The 13,258-nt window shown below is 38.4% G+C and overlaps 1 pseudogene; it reads left to right on the top strand.

Moving 5' to 3' along the window:
• Nucleotides 1-7,952: 7,952 nt before the first annotated feature.
• LOC140598035 (U6 spliceosomal RNA) lies at nt 7,953-8,049 on the top strand (annotated as a pseudogene).
• Nucleotides 8,050-13,258: the final 5,209 nt, after the last annotated feature.

Here is a 13,258-nt window from a genome sequence, read left to right as displayed (position 1 = left end):
GGGGTGATTTGCAGGGAGGGAAGCAAAAGAAGAGAAGTAGGATGTAAGTTCATTTCAGGTCTTTCTGGCTCCAGGAATTCTGGAAAGCTTCATTATTGCACTAATATGATTTTACACAATCCTTTTTGACATTATCAGTCTTTTTGGCAGAGAGAGGGCTCAGTCATAATTACGTCCATGCCAAATTCTAAGAAAACCAGTCTTTTCCTTTAAAAGAAAATCTTTTTAGTGTCGGACTTCTTGTTCGGAGTAAATGGTTGATGTTTATCCACAACTGGCTTCGAGTACTACATTAAAATTGTGTTTTGTAACAGTCTCGTAAGCCACAGCTGTATGTGATTAAATAGTATAATACCAAAAGCGTGTGAGAATAGGCTTTTTTATGCTATAGCTGTTGCACAGCAAGAGAGCAGATGGAACCAGAGGGAGAGCCAGGGCAACAGTGTATTTATGTGTTGTAATACCTGCGTTGAGGATACACATTGCTGTTTTTTGCAGTAGTGGGAAAATGCTGACCTATCTTGGATGTCATTGAAAAATACACTTTTTGAAAATGGACATGGACCTATCATACCAATTTTTATTTTAAACAGAGTTACTGTTTAATTAGAAAACATATTTACCGAAGGGTCCGAAACATTTGCAAGTGGAAGGATCATAATGATTTTCCATGCAGCACACATTCAAATAACAAAAGTGAATTTCTCATTTCTGTTTTGAAATCATAACTTTTTTGCTTTTTAAAAATATTTTTAAATGTTTTTTGCTGCTTTAAGCTGTGGAACTATTGTAAGAAAATCATCAGGCCATTTATCCCTAAAAAAGAGTGATAGGTAATGAGGAGAACAAAATAGGTGGTGGTATGATTCTTTTTTTTTTTTTTTTCAGATATTTGGAAATATAGTATTTGGTTTTGCATGCCTATTGTTCCTTTGTGGCCACTGTTAATAAGTATATAATTGTACAAAGGGACACACTTTTGGGTCTATCTCTTTAGCAGGATATCATAATAAAGAGATTTATTTTTCATGGGATGCTTAAACTATAAAGTTTTTGAAAGAAAATCTTCATGAAACCTGTCATCTTGAGTTTTCTTGAGCTTCTGAATCTATAGGATACTAATAAGAGATTTACTAGTAAGTCACTGTTTTCAGGGTCTTGAAAAAGCCTATAGAAGTAGCTGTTGGTTTTCAAATTTCAGACATTATAAAGCAATTTGGAAAGGGGGAAAAAAAAAAGAGGGGGTTGACAGAGATAAGTTGGATTCTTTTGTTTTGTTTTTCATGTTGATATAAGCAGCAAATTTGTTCACATTTAAACTTTTTTTTTTCATGTAGATTTACTGGTCAGGAAGTATATACCATGTGGGATCAGTAACTGGATATAGCTTTGGAATTCAGAACATCGACGTCGAATAGATCACAAATTTCAAGAGTATGGATAATAAATGCTGAGACATGGATTCTGGTTTTGTTTTATTTTGTGGAGGGAGGGAATTCTCTGATTTGTGTGTCAATGGATTGGTTTCAGGTTCTCTAAGATCTCTTCCAGGCTTAGTATTTGTGACTCACACTTTGAGACTAAATGAGCCTGCTTTGATGTATTCGTGGTACTGGGAGATGACCTTGGTTTTGTGCTGTCAATGAGTTTTGTTCAGGTCCCCATCCTTTCTCCAGAGCAGATCAAATACTGCTTTGCCCACTCTGGTGATTGATAAATTTAACTGTCTGCTTCCTTTGCCAATTTAAACCCAGTGTCCCAAGAGAAACACATCCATCACCTGGGAGTGGGTGGAGAGCAGCTCCCAGGGGTAGGACAGAATGACAGGCATCATTTAATCATGGTCATTGCCAGCTTTGTTATTGTGGTTAAAGTTTTCTCCTTTGGGTAAAATTAGAGCTTATCCAAAGATGGTGACAGTGTGATGCTTTCCTTTTCTTCATTTAACTTCCTCTGTGCAGGTGGTTTCAGAACTGAATGGGTAGGCATATGTTTGGCCTAACCAGTGGGGTGATGAAGGCAGAAGGATTGCCTCATGAAGGCCCTGACAACCCTAGTTTTGTGAATGAAACTAGGAGCTAGTGCCAATATGGAAATGACAATTGACAGATGAAATACTATTTTGACTGGAGGTTATAAATCCTTAAAATCCCTAAATTGCTGAATAGTAGCCTTTAAAACATGAGAAAAGAATACTGTAGTAACTATAGTATACGGAGTACGAGGAGGAAGAGAATTACTTCTCCGGGACACATAAGCACAACCGTTATCTTTCTCTCTTTTTCTCACTAAGTACCCTTCTTATTCCCCCAAAAGCTCCTATTAGCCGAATTAATGAAAGTAAATAGAGGGACACTTGGGTGGCTCAGCGGTTGAGCGTCTGCCTTCAGCTCAGGGAATTATCCTGGAGTCCCAGGATCCGGTCCCACGTCAGGCTCCCTGCACAAAGTCTGCTTCTCTCTCTGCCTACGTCTCTGCCTCTCTGTCTCAGTGTCTCTCATGAATAAATAAATAAAATATATTTTTGAAAATAAAGTAAATAGAACCTTGAATTTTGTTTTTATGAATGATAGCCAGATAGAAAAAATAGACTTGACTACATACATATTCCGGCAACCCTGATAATGTCCTGTCTTATTGTGTGGAAAGTAAGAGACAATGGAAGAAAAATAAATCTTGCTATATTCTAAGTATTGGTACTAATTATTTTAGGTATGGAGTTTTTGTTTCAGAGTCAGCTTTCCTACCATTATATTGTAGGGTTAAGAAGTTGGTATACATCACACTTCATATGCTAGAATCTTTGGCTATTTCATTCTTAACTAATGGTTTTCAAGCTGAATATGAATCATGCATAGAATTTAAGGAGTTTTTGAGAAGCCTTCCCATTTTTATCTCGTGTACTGCTATTTATCTTAGTCACATTGCTGATCGATGACGATTTAATGAAAACGAAAATGGTAAACAGAATACTAACTATCTGGGTTTCTGGAACCAGTTAAGATACCTTAAAAGTTTCCTTACATATGTGTGTCACATTTGAAGCTATTATCGATGTCTGTAAACTCTCATATTGCCCCTTTTAAAACTTATCACTCACATAAATTGGTTGGTGGCACCCTGACTATAGCTCCTGTTGAGGTGACTTAGCATTCAAGCAAATATACTTTTAAGCTCCTAGCTAGTTTCAAGTGGATAAGAAGGAGTGTGTACAAAGCTTGGAATAAAATTTCAGAGATTGTTTTCTAGTGTATCATACAAAAAACCCATCTGACATACTTACGATGTTTCATTTCTTCACCTCTTCTCAAGGGATGAGAAAAACATTTTTTTTTGACTTGGTACTCGTCCCTGGAAGGGTTGTGACACTCCTGAATTACCCTCGGCCTTGGCTTTCGGCCCCTAGGCCTCTTGTCCCTTGCTGTGCATACCAATTCAAACTGAACCATTAGAAATAAGGATATTGTGTTTCAGTAAGGCAGGAAATTCTGAAAAAGCATAAAATTCTGACGTCCTTTTTAAAAGTTATTCCAAAAAAAATAAAAATAAAAAAAAAGAAATAAAAGTTATTCCAAAAAATTAACCACTGCTTTTTTTTTTTTTAACCACTGCTTTTAAACATTATTATTATTAGGACAACTAGACTTCGTGTTAACAATGGCAGATTTTCCCTTCCTGGCTTGTTCTTGTTCTTGTGTTTAACTTTGTTAATAAGCTGGAAAAAGATAAGGAAAAGAAATCGGAAGAGATAGGTCAATGAACATGGAAGAATTTCTCTACAAGTTTAGTGACTTCTTTTAGCAACGGGAGTAGTGATGGGTCATTTTAAAAGCTTCATATTTTTGTCTTAGTAGCTCCCATCCTGCAAACTAACAAAGATATTAATATGCATTCATCTTGCACATCGAATTAGAATTTTTTTCTTGCAACAGAATATCTAAAGAGCTTTTATAATTTTGCTGCCAAAACTCTTCGAGTGCAAGTAAATTCATTTATCTGTGCCTGTGAATTTTGGGCCACCATCTTGCACATGAGGGTGTTCTTGCAATGTGAAAAAAATCTAAAGCACAGCATTTCTTGAGGTACAAAGATTATCAGGGGACTAAATAGAACGATGAGTAAAGTTGACAGTGAGTTATGTTTTGTTGATATGCAAACAAACGTTTATCGCTTTTAATTTCACTGTTTTCTCTTTGGCTTGGAGGCAGTGCGTTCTTGTCATCTTGTCAGTGTTTTTGTGGGTTCCTAAAATGGTCAGAAAGCTTGAAAAGCTGGCCATATCTCTACCTATTGTGGCTTTTTTGGCATTGAAGATATCTCTGCATTTTAGAAATCCCAAATTTCCGGGGCGGGACACAAAGTGAAACAGCACAGCGTTTCGGAAAATGTCATTAGCATTCTTTGGCTAAAATATGTCAAAAGCAGACACACTGGATTGACCTTTGGCAGCAAGAGCAACTGAGAGATCCAGATCTGGGTGCCAGGCTCACAGAATCTTTTCATTGTGCAGTTGGTGGAATTGTTTACCACCAATTGAGAAGAAGAAAAAAAAAAAGACCTCGAATGTAACAGGTGTTTCCCTGCACTTCCAGCTTAGGGGTAGAGACAGGAGGCAAGTCAATGGCATGATATGTACTTTATGGCATAATCTTTCTAAATTCTTCTGTTTGTAAATTGGGTCATGGATTCGTTGCATGTATTAAAACGGCCACCTCCTTGTGTTCCTCAGTGTCCATGGTTATTTACCCAGAATCACTTCTCTTGAATACACGTGTCTCTTAAAGAATCCATGTACCTATAAGTATGCACACTCCAACCAGACCTACCATTACTTGCAGAAGTGTGGGGCACCCTGAAGATACTGTTTCTCCAGTCCTGAGCCTCATGTGAGGGCTTCCTTCATACTCATTCTTGTCCCAGTGATACAAGACAGTCATGTTCCCAGGCTCACGGCATGACCATTTTCTCCCAACTTAATCTTAAAAAGGAGGTGTTTTTGTTTTTGTTTTCTTTCTCTAACGTCACCCATACACTTGTACCTAAAAATCCACTCGCTTCCCAACTCTTCCAGGGAGAAGTCTCATAATCACCCAATGTTTTGATTCTCTACCTACTTACTCAATTTTCCTTCCCAGCTCTCTAGCCAGATCTCACTGAATTTCATCAGCAAATTCAATGAATCAGTTTTGATTTATCTCTCACACACATAACACGCTCACACACTTCTGGAAACTTTAAGGATTATTTCAGTGGTTCTGATTTTTGCTGAGTCTAAAAGACCAAGGGGAATTTGAAGGGGCAAAGGGACATATACCTGTTCTTTCCAGGTCTTTTCATTTTCTTTCTTTCTTTCTTTCTTTCTTTCTTTCTTTCTTTCTTTCTTTCTTTCTTTTCTTTCTTTCTCCTTTCTATCTTTCTTTCTTTTTCTTTCTTTCTTTCTTTCTTTTTCTTTTTCATTTTTCCTAATAAAAATTTATTTTTTATTGGTGTTCAATTTGCCAACATACAGAATAACACCCAGTGCTCATCCCATCAAGTGCCCCCCTCAGTGCCCACAACCCCGTCACCCACACTGCCCGCCCTCCTCCCCTTGACACAGACACTAGAGGAGGCTGCAATGTGACCAGGAGGCAGAAGATGGGAGTGATGTGACTACAAACCAAGAAATGTCAGCAGCTACAAGAGCCTTCAGAGGGGAGTACCCTCTCAATACCTTGCTTTTGGCTCAGTGCTATTTATTTCAGACTTTTGGCCTCTGGAACTTGGAAAAATTGTTTTCTATTGTTTAAAGCCTCCAAGTTTGTGATAGTTTGTTACAGAAGCCACGGGAAACTAACACAAGAACAGAAACTCTGTTCTACGCTGCCACCTATAGGCAAATTCTCTGGTTCCCAAATCAGAATCATCTCAGTAGGAATTAGAGTAATGGCCACAGATCTGGATACAGGGGCATTACTTCCAGTCTGTAGTAATAAATACTTGGGTAGAATAGTCAGATAACCCAAACCTGAAGGAAATGAGGTACCCAGAGTCCAGGGATACTCTTCAAAAAAAAAAAAAAGGCATCAAATTAGAATTAGAGAAGCATCGCAGAAGACATAGGCCTAGAGCAACCCTAAATAATGATGTTAGCTTCCTTTAGTTGTTATACTGACAGAAAAGTTGGTTCTTGAACTTGTCAGTCCTAATCCTGCAAGATGGAAAGAGCTGGTTGTTTCTAAAGGGAGAGATTCCCATGTAAGAACAAACTAGTAAGGTAGGTTTAATGAATGTAGTCACATGTATTCATTGTTGGGTGAACAGCTCCAAGTAGGTGCATGGTTTAATGACATGGCAACATAAAAACAGATCCCTGGGTATATGGAAAGGTTTGGGCTTTGACTGATTCTACTCAACGTGTACATCATTAAGTGCTAGCAACAGAAAGACACCAGGATCAAGAGGCAGATTTCATCATCTAGGGCTACACATCATTCAGTAACAAATTATAGTAAATTAAACCAGATTGCATTTATAGGCACACCTTGGAGATATTGTGTCTTCAATTCCAGACCACCAAAATGAAGCAAGTATCTCAGTAAAGTGAATCATCTGAATTTTTTTTTTTGGTTTTGCGCTGCATATAAAGGTTATGTGTATACAATATTGAAGTCTATTAAAAGTGTGCAATAGCATTATGTCCAAAAACCACAATGTATATACCTTAAATTTAAAAATACTTTATTACTGGGATGCATGGGTGGTCCAGTGGTTGAGCGTCTGCCTTCAGCTCAGGGCATGATCTTGGAGTCCCAGGATGGAGTCCCACATGGGGTTCCCCACAGGGAATCTGCTTCTCCCTATGCCTAGGTCTATGCCTCGTTCTCTTTCTGCATTTCTCATGAATAAATAATTAAAATCTTTAAAAAATAAAAATACTTTTATTACTAACAAATGCTAACCATCATGTGAACTTTCAGTTGATTGCAATCACTGATCATAGATCCATGTAACAAAATAAGTAATAATGAGTAAGTTTGAACTGCAAGAAGGGCACAGAGACATGAAGTGAGAAGTGCTGTTGGAATTAAAATAACACTAAAAGACTTGCTCAATGCACGGTTGCCACAAACTTCAATTTGTAAAAAACAACAACAAAAGCAACAACAACAACAACAACAAAAAAAACCCAAAAAAACAAAAAACAAAAAAACAAGATATGTGTGAAGCATGATAAAATAAGGTATGTCTATATAAAAAAGTGTTAAAGTGATTAGTTATTAAAGAAAAAAGGGTTTTTTTTCTCATACATTTATCAAAATAAATTCTCAGATGAATTAAAGGCATAATTGTGAAACAATGAAACTACTGACATATAGTAGATAACATAGGTGAATTTTATAGAGAAGTAGAGAAAGCTTTTTTAAGCATAAAAGTCATAATGATGTCACTAAGATGGCAAGAAAAATGATCTTCTCCAGTTCCCTCAGAGAAACACCAACTGGGGTATCCATAGTCAAGGCATCTTTGTGAAAGTCCCAGAACCAAGGATGAGGCTGGAGTATCTACTTGGCTCAGAAAAAAAAAATAATAAAATAATGCATTTGAAGGGTAAAGGGAGCAGTTTTACTTTGACCTAATCACCCTTTCCCAAAACCAGTGCAGTACAGCACAAAGATATACTCCCAGAAACCTCTGATTTCTCCAGCATGAAAAAGCCCAAGGGAGGGTATCCAGCTTCTCCACTGTTATGAGTGCTTCTAAGGATGCCTACACTTCAGTCTCATCTCACAGGGACCACTGGAGAAATAAATAGCATAAGACTATCAAGTATCCGAGATGGAGAGGGGGAAAGGAGCTCATAGCAATTAAGGCAGGGATCATGGTAAGCTGTGGTTTGGGGAGTGTAAGTACCTGAACAGAGCTCTTAGCTAAGAGCCAGAGTGAGAGCCATCTGGAGAACCAAAGTGATGGTGCTCACTTCAGCAGCACATATACTAAAATCGGAATGATACAGAGAAGATTAGCATGGCCCTTGCACAAGGATAATATGCAGCATTCCATATTTTTTCAACTTCTGGTCTTTGACCTTGTCAGAATCATCTAGGGTGAAATTTACTTGGTCATGGTTGATATTCTTGACTCAGCCCGCTCATACAGCCACTCTGCACTTAGCGAAATGACTAGAAGGAAGAATTCAACACAAAAGTAAGAATCAGAAAAGTACTCTCTGCCACAGAGTTACAGAATTTAGATTACAATTCAGTATCAGAAAGTCAATTCAGAAGCACAATTATAAAGCTACTAGTGGCTCTGGAAAAAAAGCATAAAGGATTCAAGAGACTTCATAACCACAGAAATTAGATCTAATCAGGATGATATTAAGAATCAATTAAATGAAATGCAATCCAAACTGGAGGTCCTAATGATGAGGGTTAATGAGGTGGAAGAAAGAGTGAGAGATATACAACGCAAGTTTATGGCAAGGAGGAAGCTGAGGAAGAAAGAGAAAACAATTAAAAGACTATGAGGAAAGGTTAAGGGAAATAAATGATAGCCTCAGAAGGAAAAATCTACATATTGAACAAATCAAAACTGAGAACTTCCCTAATTTGGGGAGGGAAACAGGCATTCAGATCCAGGAGACAGAGATATCCTCCCCCCCCCCCAAATCAATAAAAACCGTTCAACACCTCAACATTTAATAGTGAAACTTGCAAATTTCAAAGATAAAGAGAAAATCCTTAAGGTGGTAAGAGACAAGAGATCCCTAACTTATATGGGGAAAAATATCAGATTAGCAGCAGACCTCTCCACGAAGACCTGGGAGGCCAGAAAGGGCTGGCAGGATATATTCAGGGTCCTAAATGAGAAGAACACACAGCCGAGAATACTCTATCCAGCAAGGCTCTCATTCATAATAGAAGGAGAGATAAAGAGCTTCCAAGAGATGCAGAAACTGGAAGAATATGTGACCACTAAACTAGCTCTGCAAGAAATATTAAGGGGGACCTTGTAAAATAAATAGGAAGCCCAAAGAACTAGCCCACAAAAACAAGGACTGAATAGGTATTATGATGACACTAAGTTCATATCTATCAATAGTTACTCTGAACATGAATGGGCTAAATCATCCCATCAAAAGACACAGGGTTTCAGGCTGGACAAAAAAGCAAGGCCCATCCATTTGCTGTCTACAAGAGACTCATTTGAGACCTAAGGACACCTCCAACCTGAAAATGAAAGGGTGGAGAACCATTAACGTTCAAATGGTCCCCAAAAGAAAGCTGGGGTGGCAATCCTCCTATCAGATAAAGTTAATCCCAAAGACTGTAGTAAGAGATGAAGAGAGACACTATGTCATACTCAAAGGGTCTCTCGAACAAGAAGACCTAACAATCATGAATATTTATGCCCCTAATGTGGGAGCTGCCAAGTATATCAAACAATTAATAACCAAAGTAAAGACATATGAAATTATAATACACTAATAGTAGGAGACTTCAACCTGGCACTTGCAGCAAATGACAGATATTCTAAGCACAACATCACCAAAGAAACAAGAGCTTATATGATACACTGGACCAGATGGATTTCACAGATATCTACAGAACATCCAAACACAACTGAATACACATTCTTCTCAAGTGCACAGGGGACTTTCTCTGGAATAGACCATATATTGGGTCACAAATCAGGTCTCAGCCAATATCAAAAGATTGGGATTGTTCCCTGCATATTTTCGGACCACGATGCTTTGAAACTTGAACTCAATCACAAGAGGAAATCTGGAAGAAACTCAAACACATGGAGGTGAAAGAGCAGCCTGCTAAAAGATGAAAGGGTCAACCAGGAAATTAGAGAAGAATTAAAAAAGATTCATGGAAACTAATGAGAATGAAGATACAACCATTCAAAATCTTTGGGATACAGCAAAAGCAGTCCTGAGAGGGAAATACATCACAATATAAGCATCCCTCAAAAAATTGGAAAAAACAAATACACAAGCTAACCTTGCACCTAAAGGAATTGCAGAAAGGACAGCAAATAAACCTATACCAAGTAGAAGAAGAGAGTTAATAAAGATTCGAGAAGAACTCAATGAAGTAGAGACCAGAAGAACTGTAGAACAGATCAAGAAAACCAGGAGTTGGTTCTTTGAAAGAATTTGTAAGAGAGATAAACCATTAGTCAGCCTTATTGAAAAGAAAGGAGAAAGGACTCAAATTATAAAATTATGAATGAAAGCGGAGAAATCACAATCAATACCAATGAAATACAAAATTAAAAATTTAAAAAAATATTATAAGCAGCTATACACCAATAAATTAGGCAATCTAGAGGAAACAGACACCTTTCTGGACAACCACAAAGTACCAAAACTGGAACAGGAAGAAACAGAAAACCTGAACAGGCCAATAACCAGGGAGGAAATTGAAGCAGTCATCAAAAACCTCCCAGGACACAAAAGTCCAGGGCCAGATGGCTTCCCAGGGGAATTCTATCAAATATTTAAAGAAGAAACAAAACCTATTCTACTAAAGCTGTTCTGAAAGATAGAAAGGGACGGAATACTTCCAGACTCATTTTATGAAGGCGGCATCACCTTAATTCCAAAACCAAAGACCCCACCAAAAAGGAGAATTATAGACCAATATCCCTGATTAACACAGTTGCAAAAATTCTCAAAAATATACTAGCCAATAGGATCCAACAGTACATAAAGAAGATTATTCACTGTGACCAAGAAGGATTTATCCCTGGAATGCAAGGCTGGTTCAACACTCCTAAAGCAATCAACGTGATAGATCATATCAACAAGAGAAAAAACAAGAACGATATGATCCTCTCAATAGATGCAGAGAAAACATTTCTAAAAAGATTTTATTTATTTCTTCATGAGACACACACACATACACACACAGAGAGAGAGAGAGAGAGAGAGGCAGAGACACAGGCAGAGGGAGAAGCAGGCTCCACGTAAGGAGCCCAAGGTGGACTCAATCCTGGGACTCCAGGATCAGGCCCTGGGCTGTAGGCGGCGCTAAACCACTGATCCACCCGGGGGGCCCCAGAGAAAGCATTTGACAAAATACAGCATCCATTCCTGATCAAAAATCTTCAGAGTGTAGGGAGGAGGGAATATTCCTCACTACCTTAAAAGTCATCTATGAAAAGCCCACAGCACATATCATTGTCAATGGTTGGAAACACTGAGAGTCTTTCCCCTAAGATCAGGAACATGATAGGGATGTCCACTCTCACCACTGCTATTCAACATAGTACTAGAAGTCCTAGACTCAGCAATCAGACAACAAAAACAAATAAAAGGCATTGAGATGGCAAAGAAGTAGTCAAACTCTCCCTCTTCACAGATGGCATGGTAAGGTACCTATAAAACCCAAAGACTCTACCCCAAGATTGCTAGAACTCATGCAGCAATTTGGCCGCATGGCAGGATACAAAATCAATGCTCAGAAAACAGTGGCATTTCTATACACTAACAATGAGACTGAAGAAAGAGAAATTAATCAATCCCAAAATCCCATTTAGGTTTATTGCACCCCAAAGCATAAGATACCTAGGAATAAACTTAACCAAAGTGATAAAGTATCTATACCCTAAAAACTACAGAATACATCTGAAAGAATTGAGAAGACACAAAGAGATGGAAAATATTCCATGCTCATGGATTGGAAGAATTAATACTGTGAAAATGTCTCTGCTACCCAGGGCTATTTACACATTTAATGCAATCCCTATTCAAATACCATAGTCTTTCTTCAGAGAGTTGGAACAAATCATCTTCAGATTTGTGTGGAATGAAAAAAAGACCCTGCACAGCCAGGGGAATTTTGAAAAAGAAAACCAGAGCTGGGGGCATCACGATGTTGGATTTCAAGTTGTACTACAAAGCTGTGATGATCAAGACAGTGTGGTACTGGCACAAAAACAGACACGTAGATCAGTGGAACAGAATACAGAACCCAGAAATGGGCCCTCAAGGCTATGGTCAGATAATATTCGACAAAGCAGGAAAGACTATCTACTGGAAAAAGGACAGTCTCTTCAATAAATGGTGCTGGGAGAATTGGACAGCCATGTGCAGAAGAATGAAACTAGACCATTCTCTTACACCATACACAAAGATAAACTCAAAATGGATGAAAAATCTAAATGTGAGACAAGAACCCATCAAAATCCTAGAGGAGAACACAGGCATAACCCGTTTGGAACTTGGCCACATCAACTTCTTGCAAGATACATCTGTGAAGGCAAGGGAAACAAAAGAACAAATGAATTCTTGGGCCTTCATCAAAATAAAAAGCTTCTGTGTAGCAAAAGCAACTGTCAACAAAACTAAAAGACAACCTACAGAGGGATAGAAGATATTTGCAAATGACATATCAGATAAAGGGCTAGTATCCAAGATCTATAAAGAACTTATTAAACTCAACAGCAAAGAAACAAACAATCCAATCATGAAATGGGCAAAAGACATGAACAGAAATCTCACAGGGGAAGACATAGACAAACAAGCACATGAGAAAATGCTCGGCATCACTTGCCATCAGGGAAATACAAATCGAAACCATAATGAGATGCCACCTCCCACCAGTGAGAATGGGGAAAATTAACAAGGCAGGAAACCACAAATGTTGGAGAGGATGTGGAGAAAGGGGAACCTTCTTGCACTGTTGGTGGGAATGTGAACTGGTGCAACCACCCTGGAAAACTGTGTGGAGGTTCCTCAATGAGTTAAAAATTGAGCTGCCCTAGGACCCAGCAATTGCACTGTTGAGGATTTACCCTAAAGATTCAGATGCAGTGAAAGACCGAGACACCTGCACCCAATGTTTATAGCAGCAATGTCCACAGTAGCCAAACTGTCGAAAGAGCTTCAGTGCCCATTAAAAGATTAATGGATAAAGAAGATGTGATCTGTATACACAATGGAATAGTACTCAGCCATTTAAACGACAAATATCCTCCATTTGTTTCAACGTGGATGGAACTGGAGGGTATTATGCTGAGTGAAGTAAGTCAATCAGAGATGGACAAAAATTATATGGTTTCATTCACATGGGGAATATAAAAAATAGTAAAAAGGATTAAAGCAGAAAGGAGAGAAAATGAGTGGGAAATATCAGAGAGGGCGACAGAACATGAGAGACTCCTAATTCTGGGAAACAAGGGGTAGTGGAAGGGGAGGTGGGTGGGGTAATGCGGTGACTAGGTGATGGGCACTGAGGATGGCACATGATGGGAAGAGCACTGG

Source organism: Vulpes vulpes, chromosome 2, assembly GCF_048418805.1.
Source record: "Vulpes vulpes isolate BD-2025 chromosome 2, VulVul3, whole genome shotgun sequence".
NCBI classification, from domain to species: Eukaryota; Metazoa; Chordata; class Mammalia; order Carnivora; family Canidae; genus Vulpes; species Vulpes vulpes.
The sequence above is the reverse complement of the archived record's forward strand: the minus strand, read 5'-3'. Positions and strand labels throughout refer to the sequence as shown.